Source organism: Canis lupus, chromosome 14, assembly GCF_011100685.1.
Source record: "Canis lupus familiaris isolate Mischka breed German Shepherd chromosome 14, alternate assembly UU_Cfam_GSD_1.0, whole genome shotgun sequence".
Taxonomy (NCBI): domain Eukaryota; kingdom Metazoa; phylum Chordata; class Mammalia; order Carnivora; family Canidae; genus Canis; species Canis lupus.
Window position 1 is genome coordinate 21,753,528 of NC_049235.1, and position 12,482 is coordinate 21,766,009.

Here is a 12,482-nt window from a genome sequence, read left to right on the forward strand (position 1 = left end):
GATATTATTAAATATCATTTTTAATGTGGAGGTGAACTTACAAAACTGTCGCACGTGTATGTAATATTATAGATGGATATTATGTAATATATAATTGGGCGTTATAAATTTTGATACATGTTTATCTATTCAAATCCTATTCCTTCATTCAATAACATTAGTTACAGTATCTGTTCATACCACCCATGAGGCACTGTATTGGAGATCAAGCATGTATACACAAAGTCCTTCTCTTCCAGGAGTTCAGATTCCACTCAGAGACATGTAATCAGATAAATCACATTGGTACAAAGTAATACATTTGAATTTCTATTTTAAAAGGAAATTATCTGAGAAATGAACACAGTGTATGTGTGTAAAGAGAATAGAGCAAGTAAATATAGCACACATTTGGACCAGAATTTGGGAACCTCAATTAGATAAAAACTTTAAAAAATAATGATATGGCCCTTATAATACTTAGAGAGAAGCATTGAAATCAAAACTATGCCTTTACTTACATATCATATCTGCAATTGGTTGATTATGTTTAACTTCACAAGATGTCAAGCTAGCAGCAGATTTTATAGTTGATGATTCAGTTTGTCTCTAGCAAATCTTTTTTTTCCTCTATATCCCACTTGGGATCTATATAGTTTTAGTTATGACACAAATACCTGAATCCTTAAGTTTGCTGTAGAGTGACCATTCAATAAGTAGGCAGAATGGATTCTACAAGATTGACCTTTCTGTATCTGTCTCTATCCGGGAGGAAATGGTAAGGGACTGCTAAATGGCTGATATCTGGAGGAAGGACTGATTTCAAAGTCACTCATTTTAACCTCAGGAAGGTACAGCTAATTAGCCAGCCATGAAGAACTGAGAAGACAGGTCCACACATCAAGTCTCTAGGATGTCCTTTCAGGGTGTGTAAAAAGCTTTGGCTCCACAGTCACTCTACTTGACTCAGGCTCTGCTACTTACCAGCTGAGGGGCCCTAGAAAATTACTTTCCCTCTTGGGCCTCAGTTTACTCATCTCTGAAGTAGGAGTAATCAGTTACCTTCTCCACAAAGCTGTTGGAAGGATTAAATGAATTAAATGAACTATTTCATATAAAACACTCAGAAGGATGCCTGGCATATGGTGAATAGGCAATAAATAGTTTGAAGTAGAAAGAGAATGATAATGTTGATTCATACTCTCTAGCAATTCATAGAACTCCTTGAGGTTAGAAAAAATAATTAATTCCAACAGCATCCATATTTGTCGTCAAGAAGTACTCAATGGCGGGGGGCGAGGGGCGCCTGGGTGGCTCAGATAGTTAAGCATCTGCCTTCAGCTCAGGTTGCGATCTCCCCATCCTAGGATCAAGCCCCACCCCAGGCTCCTGGCTCAGCAGGGAGTTTGCTTCTCCCTCTCCCTCTGCCTCTCCTCCTGCTCATGCTCTGTCTCTCTGTCTCAAATGAATAAATGAAAAAAATCTTTAAAAATAAAAAGAAGTACTGAATGTTTGCTGTGCCATATCTTTCTAACCTCCAGAACACAACCATTTACTGGAGCTTCTCTCTGAGTCTCCAAACGACTGGTGCTAGATGAAATTAAATCTGTAAGCACACCTTCAGGACCCTCCCCTCCCTACCAGGACACAACATTTAGGCAGTTACCAACATCATCATCAAAATTTCACATATATTGTGATAAATGTAGGTGTAACTCTGTTAGGAGAAAATGGAAATTTAAAAGGGTGAGGAAAACTAAACCATATGCAATTTGCAGCAATGGAAATAGAGCAGGGGAAATATAGAATGGATGAGATTTAGAAAGTCAACTTTGGGATATCTTTTATAGAACATCTTCTATTTCATATAAATACATAGTCCATGTTCAAATTTTCATTATTTCTGGGCCTTTAAAATTTATTCTTTCTCCCCTAAAAAAGATCTTGAAGGTCTTTAAGAAAAGTCTGTGAGATCAGACTCTGAACACCTGCAGCTAGCTCTAAATCCTGCTGTGATCTATTTTTTTAAAATGTATGTGGTAAGAGCGCTTAATATACCTACCCTCTTACATTTTTTAATGCATTATATTGTTAACTAAAGGCATGATGCTGTACTGCAGATCTCTAAAACTTACCCATTTTGTATAACTGAAACTCTATACCCATCGAACAGCAATTTTCCATTTCCCTCTTCTCCCAGCCCCTGGCAATCACCATTTTATTTTCTGGTTTTATGAATTTGAGTATGACAGATGTCATATAAGTGGAATCATGCAATATTTGTTCTTCTGTGACTGGCTTATCTTATTTATCATAATGTCCTCCAGGTTCATCCATGTTGTTGAATATGGCAGAGTTTCCCTTTTTTTTAAGGCTGAGTAATATTCCATCCTTTTATCACTCAATGGAAATTTAGGTTATTTTTGTATCTTGGCTGTTGTGAACAATGCTGCAATAAACATGGGAGTGCAGATATTTTTTTGAGATCCTAATTTTAGTTCTTTTGAATAAATTCCCAGAAGGGGAAATTCTAGATCATTTAGTAGTTCTATTTGTAATTTTTGGAGAAATCTATATACTATTTTCTATAGTAGGTACACCATTTTACATTCCCCAAAACAGTATTTAAGGGTTATAGTTTCTGCACATCCTTGTCAATACATGTATTGTTACCTTTTTATTAATATTATTATTATTCCTACTATTATAGGCCTCCTGACAGGTAGATATGAGGTGGTGATATCTCATTGTGGTTTTTATTTGCATTTCCTTGATGATTCATAATGTTGAGTATTTTTTCACATACCTACTGGTCATTGGTATGTTTTATTTGGAGAAGTATCTATTGAAGTCCTTTGCCCTTTTTGAAAGAGAGTGTGTACACTCATGAGTTTGGGGGAGGGACGGAGGAGAGAATCTTAAGCAAGATCCACACCTAGTGTAAAGCCCCCATTATGGGGGGCTCAGTTTCAAGACCCTCAGATCATGACCTGAGCCAAAATCAAGAGTCAGAGGCTTAACTGCCTGAGCCACCCAGGCACTCCTACCCCTTTGCCCATGTTTTAGTTGGGTTATTTGGTTTTTTACTATTGAATTGTAGAAGTTCCATGTATATTTTGGAGATTAACTCCTTATTAGTTACATATAATTTGCACATATTTTCTCCCATTCTGTAAGTTGTCTTTTCACTCTGTGGATTAATTTTTTTTGCTGTGCAGCATTTTTTAGTTTGATATAGTCCCACTTGTCTATTTTTGCTTTTATGGGTTGTGCGTTTGGTGTCATATGCAAGAAATTACTGCCTAGACCAATGTCATGAAGCTCTTGCCTGTTTTCTTCTAGGAGTTTTGCAACTTCAGGTGTTACATTTAAATCTTCCTTATTAAGTTGATTTTGGGGTATGATGTATGTTTGCCTTGTGGGGATAAAAACAAAATGAAATATAAACATTTTCTTCTAAAGACATAAAACTTGAAAATATGTCATTCTTGAAATAAAGGGATATTTTTCTTTTTCTTTTCTCAAAATTATTTAACATTGTTAAAGGATTTTGCTCTAAACCACATGATGTGCAGATGCCACTTGCAAACACAGTCCATCCCCTCTTAGAGTTTACATCCTAGTGTGTTTTTTAGCTTCCATCAGTCTACCTGGAATAAAACTATAATTTGCTTGGAGCAAATAGTTGAGACTGGCTTTGTTTCTAAACTTTAATATGCATTCAACCCTGGTGATCTTGTTAAAATGCAGCTTCTGAATCAGCTAATCTACCTAGGGCCTGAAATTCTACATTTTTAATAAGCTTTCATATTGCTGATCTACATTACATTTTAAGAAGCAAAACTAGATGAAATGGAAAACAAAATACCTGATTTTCTGAACATAGATCAAATTAACAATACTGTATGACTAGTCTATAACTTGTAACTCCCTTAACAGTGTAGGGTAGAAAAGACTTTCCCTTTGTTCTCCTTGGTTCAATAACTGGGTCTATAAAATAAATTGACAACAGGCAGATTAACAGGAAAAGGGAAACGAATTTATTAATTTCTAATATTATGCCCACCAGGTCATCACAGGAAAAAAGTAAATGCCAAAAAAAGTGGTGAGATTTGAGAGCTTATATGCCATCCTTAACAGAGGAAGGAGGGCATATAGGCAATTTAGGAGAGAGTAAATTATTTTAGGAAAGATGAATGGGCTGTTAGAAGAATAGGTGGAAGATAAGATAGGATAAGTTTTGACAAAGTTTGTCTGGGTGTGGAGTTGACTTCTAGACCCCTCCCAGTGGGAGGAGCCAATCCCAGGAAGGGGATTTAAGACCATTGAATTCCTTTTGAAGGCTCAGTCTTTAGGCAGAAATGGGAAGTTCAGAGAAAGCCTCTCTTGTATCTGTTGTTTTTCAAGTGCTTTCACCTCATGCTACTTTGGCATAGTAGCATGTTTTGGGATGGCGAGTCCAGAACTCCTTCATCAATTAGGCAAAATTAAAATGCTTCCTTCCTGCTATTGGAATTTGACCTCTGAAATGCCCTTGCTTCTTAAACTTTAGGAGGCTTATCTCTTAGAGGCATGTATATCTGTGAACAACGCACACTACCATGTTCATTAACATTATCAGTACTCTATATCCAATGATTGGTTCTGGACTTTGGAAAGAATTACAATCCCAATAAAAGGAGATTTCTTGGTTCTTTTAATATGACAAATGCTTGCATAAATAAAAATGTGAAAAATTATAGTTGTAAAATAACTCTAAAATATCTAAATCTCATTGTAGAACAATTAATAATGAATAAAGAAATGGTTATATAAAATCCAAAGACTAGTAATAATAAGTACTTAATCTACCACAAAGGAAAAGCTCAGCCAAAATACCCATCTTGCACCAAAATACATGTTCAAAAATCGATATTTGCATGCCCAAGACTTGTTTGAAAAGGCGATTATGGTCTCACAAGTAAATCATAAGAATTTTAAAAATTTTGTAAATGCTGTATTTATATGACAGACAAGAACCACTCTGAAGGAATCATTATGGTTTGGGAAATGATATGCAATTTCAAAATCATCTAAATCATTTCAATTGCCTGTATTTACATTTATATAATGGGTATTTATAATGGTGATTATTTTAGAACTTACCTTGTTTTCCAGGATCTCACATTGGTTTCTATGGGAACAAGAATGGCTTTGAAGAGGAGCATTTTAAGAACTCTTTTTACATTCAGTGACTGCTAACTGAACTGCAAATTCTGTTTGTTAACGTTTTTAACTCTTAAATTTTAACACAGAAATAAAAGTTGGGCATTCTAGCTTCATAAATCATTTTAAATAGTAAAAACTATTTTTATGAAACATCTGGCACATTGAAACATTAGAAAATAAAATAACTAGCTTTAGGAGCTAATAATCTGTTAATTCATTAGTGATTAATCCACACTAGCTATGTGCTTGCTCTTGGAAAATTGTGTAAAGAAAACATCATCTGATATATTGTTTCAATACATTTTCTCTGCTATTGATGGGTGTATATATGTTTTCTTACTTTTGTAAAAATCCCTTTAAAAAGCAGTATAAAATGTTCTGCATTTAAAGTTTCCCCCTGCCAATGCCTCACCCATCCTGTGCTATTATTTACCCTGGTACAATGTTATACCTTTACCGTGTTCTCACACCAGCTGGAACTTATTTTTAGTATTTTTTGAAACAAGCTCATAAGTCTTCAAGTTTCATTTTTTTCTTTTTCTTGGAATAGATTTTTAAATCATAAAAAGCCCAAGGTGTAACTTAGGTATTACATTTGTGCAGTTTACTATATTTAATATTTCCTCACATTTCATGTTTTCCCATAAACTTTATTTTTTTAATTCCCTGGAGAAATGATATTTCAGTATATTTTTATTTAATCCCTCTCAAAGTAATTAAAACCCACTAAAAATAAGAGAAGCTTATTTCAGAAAAGAGTGCTAAAACTAAATTTTTGTAATGCCCAAACTATAAAAGATGCCGGTTGAAAGCACATGGCATCCCATAACCAGCTTATGTAATAGCTACTCCAGTTATTGCTGACATATAATCTGTGTCTTAAATCCAAAAAGTGCAGGTTGATGGCAGAGTGCCAGGCAGGGTGGAATAAGCGAGTGTTTTTTACCTTCTTGGATTGGTGGATTTCTGCTGTTCACAGTGTTGCCCTAGACTTGGTCAGGATTGCTAGAGACTAGAAACAGTTTGAGAAGTCAAGCTGCTGGCATTGTGTGACCAAGAGACTATCCTGTAAGGTACTGACTTGGTATAAACTCCAATAAACTGTTTGTTTTTTTTTCTTTCATAAAAGTATTTTTCATTCAGATTTGATTTTATGAAATAAATGAGAGATTATTACACTTTTAAAAAAGGGAAGATAAATAAGTGGGAAACATGTAACCAAATGTTTTGGGAAAATGATTAATTGATTGACTCTTCTGTTTTTTAAAAGTTGATTTTCAAGTGAAGCAGAAAGCAAGCTGAAAAGTAAAAGCAAGTATTATGTTAATCTTCAGAAGAGAAATATATATAAAGTATCTGAATCTGAAAGTGAGGAAAATAGTCGTTAGGGCTACTCAAAATAGGATCCATGGATCAGTGCCTATCTGGGAAAAGATAAATACAAACAGTGACTCTTAAAGCACTTTGACATTGCCATTTCATCCAATCCTGTGATTTTATATCTTACAAAAATCAGCCCATGGCATTTGGGAATTTTTAAAATTTAGTACAGTTAGTTTGAGTTGTACTGATTCAGCATAAGTTATTATAAATCAGAAAAAAAAAGTGCCATTTCAACTTCATGTTATTGAAAATAATTTATCCTATGTGATTCTGTCTGAAAGCTAGGAAGTGAAAGTTTTTTTTATCTCTGAAAGATCTCTTTCTAGTCCTAAAATAACATCTTTATTTTCATAAGATTATAGCAAAGGAGGCTGAAGCCGATATTTTCTCCTTTTGCAGATATAAAAACAAAAGTACCAAGGGCTTAAGTGAGATGTCTGGTATTACACAATTACTATCAAAATTTTAAAGTCAAGGTAAGAAGAGCATTGTACAGAACTTGTTTAATATTCTAATGAATAAAATAAAAACAGCCTAGCTTGATTATGGCAGCAAATGTGATATATTTGCAATTTCATATAGTAGATGGCAGTGATTTGTCTTAAGATTTCAGAAGGAAAAGCATTGTCTTACAGCCATTCAATGGATTACTAGTGAAACTACACAATACTAAAAATCAAGGTGAGGGGTTTGAAAGAATTCACTAAGCAAAACCAAAATTGAAGAGAATAAAGAAAGGTAGGAACACATGTATAGTTTGGCTAAAGAACTGTTAAGAGAAGAAATATCAGTCCACACTTCTTGAAAGATGTAAAATCCCATAGGAGAAAAGGCTTGCTACCTTGGACTACAAATAGAAATCAAATGAAAATATAAAAGGGAGAGTTTAGAGGTACACTGGGAATTTGTGTTAGTTGCTGAGAGTATTAAGTTAGTTGAGTGGGCGCCTAAAGGAATCTCTGAGGACATTTAAAACCTCATTGAACAAAGCCGTGGACATTGTATTATGGAGAGCAAGACTTCAATGGCAAGGGGGATGGACTGGATCAACCATGAGGTCTTTTCCAGCTCTAATTTCTCGTATTCCATAGCTCTGTGAAGAATAGTTGCTAAATTGCTTGATCAACCCAGACAAACAAAACTCACACAAGAATAAAACCCCAGACAAAACAATAAAGTTAGCCAAAATTGAAACACGCCCCTCCAAAAAAGAAAAACAAAAACCCTAAATCTTGCATCATATACCAAAGACAATAAATTCAGATTCTGGCAACCTGCCCAGAGAAATGAATTCCAGAGACAGGACCCTTCAGTGAGCAAACCCAACCAAAAGGTTGGGAGAGTTCAACTTCTCAGTTAGGCTTGCAAAAACTCCCAGCTGATCTTAATACTAGAGCAGGCTTAAAAAGTGAAAAGGGAAAGAAATCTATTAAAGAATCTGGTCTCTGAGTGAACTATTCATTCAACAAGGATTTATGGAGTGCCTGCTATACACCAGCCACTACTCTAAGATAGGGTACTTCAGTGAACAAAACAGACAAGATCTCTATTATTGTGATACTCACATTCTACTATGAGGAGCAATAAACAGCACAGGATGATATAAGTTAAGGGGTGGTAAGTGCTAAGTAGGGTAAAAAGCAGGGGGTGGAATCTGGGCAAGTGACTATTTAATAGTGCAACCAGGGAAGAACTCAAGGAGGAGAGACATCTGAGCAAGACTGGAAGTGAAAGGAGGTAGCCAGGTGGATTTGGGGGAAGAACATTCAGCATATAGCAGGAAGGTTGGAGCAAATCTGGTGTGTCTGAGGAAGAGGAGGGAGACTAGTGTGGTTGGAGAGGAATGAGCATAAGGAAAAGTATGGAGTGAGTCAAGGAAGCCTTCTAGGTTGTCCAACTCCATTTGAGTTAACTACCCACATTTTGCATCTAGGATTCTAGAAACTAATTTATGCCAGGTAGCAACTTTCCTGGGAAACCACTCCACCCACATGTCAACAGTGTTTCTGCAGATTACTTCAGTCTATAAGCTTTACTCATGTCAGCATTATCCAGGGATGTGGGCCCTTAGTGTAAAAATATGTCCTATAGTTACTGCTACTGAGAATGAGGAAGACTCATCAGCATTGAAATTTTGGATATTTGCTTGCATTTCTTCTTAGATCGGCAATAAAAAATCCAAACAAAATTGTATTTGTGATCTTTGTATTATATTCGCACATATATGAAATATGTCTTCTGTCACAGAAAATAAAATCCTGATATCAGCAATTCTATTATGGGCTCATGGTCTTGAAACTTAGTCTTTATTAGGGGCTTGAATTGGCTCATGCTGTTGAAACTTAGTCTTGGGATCCCTGGGTGGCGCAGCGGTTTGGCGCCTGCCTTTGGCCCAGGGCGTGATCCTGGAGACCCGGGATCGAATCCCATATCAGGCTCCCGATGCATGGAGCCTGCTTCTCCCTCTGCCTGTGTCTCTGCCTCTCTCTCTCTCTCTCTCTATCATAAGTAAATAAATAAAAATTAAAAAAAAGAAAAAAAAAAACCTTTAAAAAAAAAAAGAAACTTAGTCTTTATCAGGGGCTTGATGAATATTTAAATGTAAGGAGAAACATTAAGAAATCGGTTTAGAAAAAAATGGGTCTGTTTATGAGAAGTAGAGACATTATGAAAGGAATTATTAAATGTTTTCAGATATTTGAAAAAATTGTAATAAAATTAAAAATTAAGCTAGAAAAGCACTCTCACTGTTCATTCATTAATTGAAAAAATTGTGCTGAGTTCCTGCTGTGTGCCTGGCAAGTTTTCTAGACCCTATGGATACAAAAGAGTACGATTACAATACAGGAAAGCCCGCAGTCTACTATGTTACTCCATTAAGATTCTTCTCAGGCAGTTCACCAGGTCATCCTTGTGTAACAATCTGCAATTGAGGACATATGTTGGAGGCTCATCTGCAACCCAGTATCATTTTTTTTTTTTAAGATTTTATTTATTTGCTCATGAGAGACACAGAGAGAGAGAGAGAGAGGCAGAGGGAGAAGCAGGCTCCATGCAGGGACCCCGACGTGGGACTCGATCCCGAGTCTCCAGGATCACACCCTGGGCTGAAGGTGGCGCTAAACCGCTGAGCCACCAGGGCTGCCCCCCAGTATCACCTTTTAAGGTGGGATATGTCAGGAAAGGATGCTTCATGACTTGTCCCCGTCTGGTCATTCCCTTAGGAACTTTAGATAAGGAAAAGAGCACAGCATTTGAATAAGACCTTTGTTGTCCAATACACCAGCCACCAGCCACCAGCCACGGGTGACTACTGGCAATTGATATGTGGCTAGTCCAAATTGAGATGTGTTCTAAATATAAAATACACTGGATTTTGATGGCCCAGTTTGAAAAAGAGAATGCAAACTAAACATTTTTTATGTTGATGATATGTTGAAACGCTAATATTTTTAACACATTGGATTAAATAAAATATTTTATTTCTTTTTACTTTTTATATGTGGCTACTAGAAAATTTAAACTTCTATCTGTGGCTCTATTTCTCCAAGTGGGGGAATCTATATTTGTTCCCTGTATCAGCTCAGAACTATTGCATAAAAATAACTGATTCTTATTGAGTACTCAGCTCGTTGACAAACTCTATTCCAAGCAAATTAGTTGTATTAAAACATTTAATCCTCATAATAATTCTATGAGGAATGATTTCTCTAGATGAATAATTTGAGGCACCAAAAAGTCAGGAAACTTACCAAAGACTACATATCTAGTGACCAGGGGAGCAGTAAAGCTTTAAAGCTGTAACTAGCCCAGTGACTCTCACACCTGAGTGTTCATCGAAATCACCTGCAGAGCTTGTTAAAACACAGAATACTGAGCTCCCTCTCCAGAAGTCCTGACTCTTTTGATCTGAGGTTTAACCTAAGAATGGTCATACCTAACAAGTTTCCAGGTGAAGCTGATGCTACTGATTTGCAAACCACATTTTGAGAACCATTAGCCTAATTCAATGCACTTATACCACCAACCTCCAATGTTAATAAAGTCCTCAGCCTTTTTGAACCATAGTTTCTTTATCTTAAACTGTGGGTATTTCACATACCTACTTCACAAATCAGAAAGTTTGCCATTTTGAAGAGTATAACTCCAGAGTTTTAGTATATGTACAGTTTTGCAACAATCGTTGCTATCTAATTCCAAAATATTTCCATCACTCCGAAAAGGAAACCCAATACCTATTAGCACTTATTCTGTTTTTCCTCTCCCCCAGGCCCTGGCAATCACTAATCGACTTTCCTTCTCTATGTATTTGCCTACTCTGGACATTTCATGCAAATGAAGTCATATAATATATGGTCTTTTGTGTCTGATTTCTTCCCCTTACCATAATGATTTCAAGGTTTATCCATGTTATAACATGAATCGGTACTTCATTTTATGGTCAAATAATATAAAACCGTATGGATGCACCAGATTTTGTTTATCCATTCATCAATTGATGCACATTTGGGTTGTTCTACTTTTTGGCTATTAGAATTTGTGTGGATTTGTTTTCATTTTTTCATATGTTATAACTAGGAGTGGATCCAGTAGGGGTAGAATTGCTGACTCATATGGTAATTCTATATCTAACTTTTTGGAAGAACTATCAAATCAAACTTTGGTTTCAAAGCATTGTACCATTTTACATTACCACTGGCAATGTGTGAGGGCTCCAGTTTTTCCATGACCTTGCCAATACTTGTCATTGCCTGTCATTTTGATTATAGGCATCCTAGGTGTGAAGTAGTGTCTCATTATGGCTTTGTTTTGCATTTTTCTAATGACTAATGATGTTGTTCATTTTTTCAAGTGCTTATTGGACATTTGTCTATCTTCTTTGGCGAAATGTCTGTTCAGTCCTTTGCCCATTTTTAAATTGGGTTGTCTTTTTTATTGTTGTGGTATAAGAATTATTTATGTACTCTAGGTACGTGTTCCTTATTAGATATATATGATTTACAATTTCTTCCATGTGGGTTGTCTTTTCACTTTTTGTGATGGTGTCCATTGAAGCAAAAAGTTTTTAACCTTGTAATTTATATATTTTAAAAGTAGAAACTATATATATTTAGGTGTACAACTTGATGATTTGGTATACATATACACTGTGAAATGATTACTACAATTAAACTGAATAATATATCATTTCCTCACATAGTTACCATTAAAAAGCCTTTAATCTTGATGAAATCCAATTTATTTGTTTTTTATCACTTGTGCTTTTAGGTCACATCTAGAAACCATTACTTAATCCAAGGTCATGAAAGATTTAGGTCAATGATCCATTTTCAGTTATTTTTGTATATGGTGTGAAAAAGGGCCCAATTTTATCCTTTTCCATATAGATATCTAGTTATCCCAGCACCATTTGTTGATCATAGGATCCTTTTAAATTTTAGTTAAAAATACTTCAAAGGTTGCATTAAGTATTTTTATTAATATTAATTACAATACTATTTTTCCTCTCTGGGTGCTTCCCTACTATCTTATCAAAGCTTTGTAAACACTGTATTTAGAACAAAACAAACGTCCTCTGAGTTAAAATTTCAAGTCAGTAATGACTGACCATAAAATAGGCTTGTTCAATTGCACTCCTTCATTCACTCTTATGTATTAAAGTACCAACATCCCTACCATTATGTCAATCTATATTAATTCTCCTATTCACACATATAGGATGAGAAACAAAGGAATGTTTTCCTATATGATTCCCCTTTGTGATTTTATAATAGCATTTCACTCTTGTTTGTGCTTATAGTACTTATTTAACTGATTACAAATTTGAAATGTGGTGAGTTATTGCTATATGCAATTGTAGTAATTAGATGTACAAAGTAGACCTAAATAAGATGAATGCTAGGGAAAAAAAT

General features: G+C 35.3%; 1 long non-coding RNA gene across 1 annotated transcript in view; it reads left to right on the forward strand.

Annotated features, from left to right (window-relative positions):
• LOC119866696 overlaps nt 1-8,846 on the forward strand; it is a 10,611-nt gene extending 1,765 nt beyond the window's left edge. The window contains exon 2 of the long non-coding RNA XR_005369408.1: nt 5,137-8,846. This is a non-coding gene — a long non-coding RNA (uncharacterized LOC119866696). The remainder of the gene's footprint in view (nt 1-5,136) is intronic.
• Nucleotides 8,847-12,482: the final 3,636 nt, after the last annotated feature.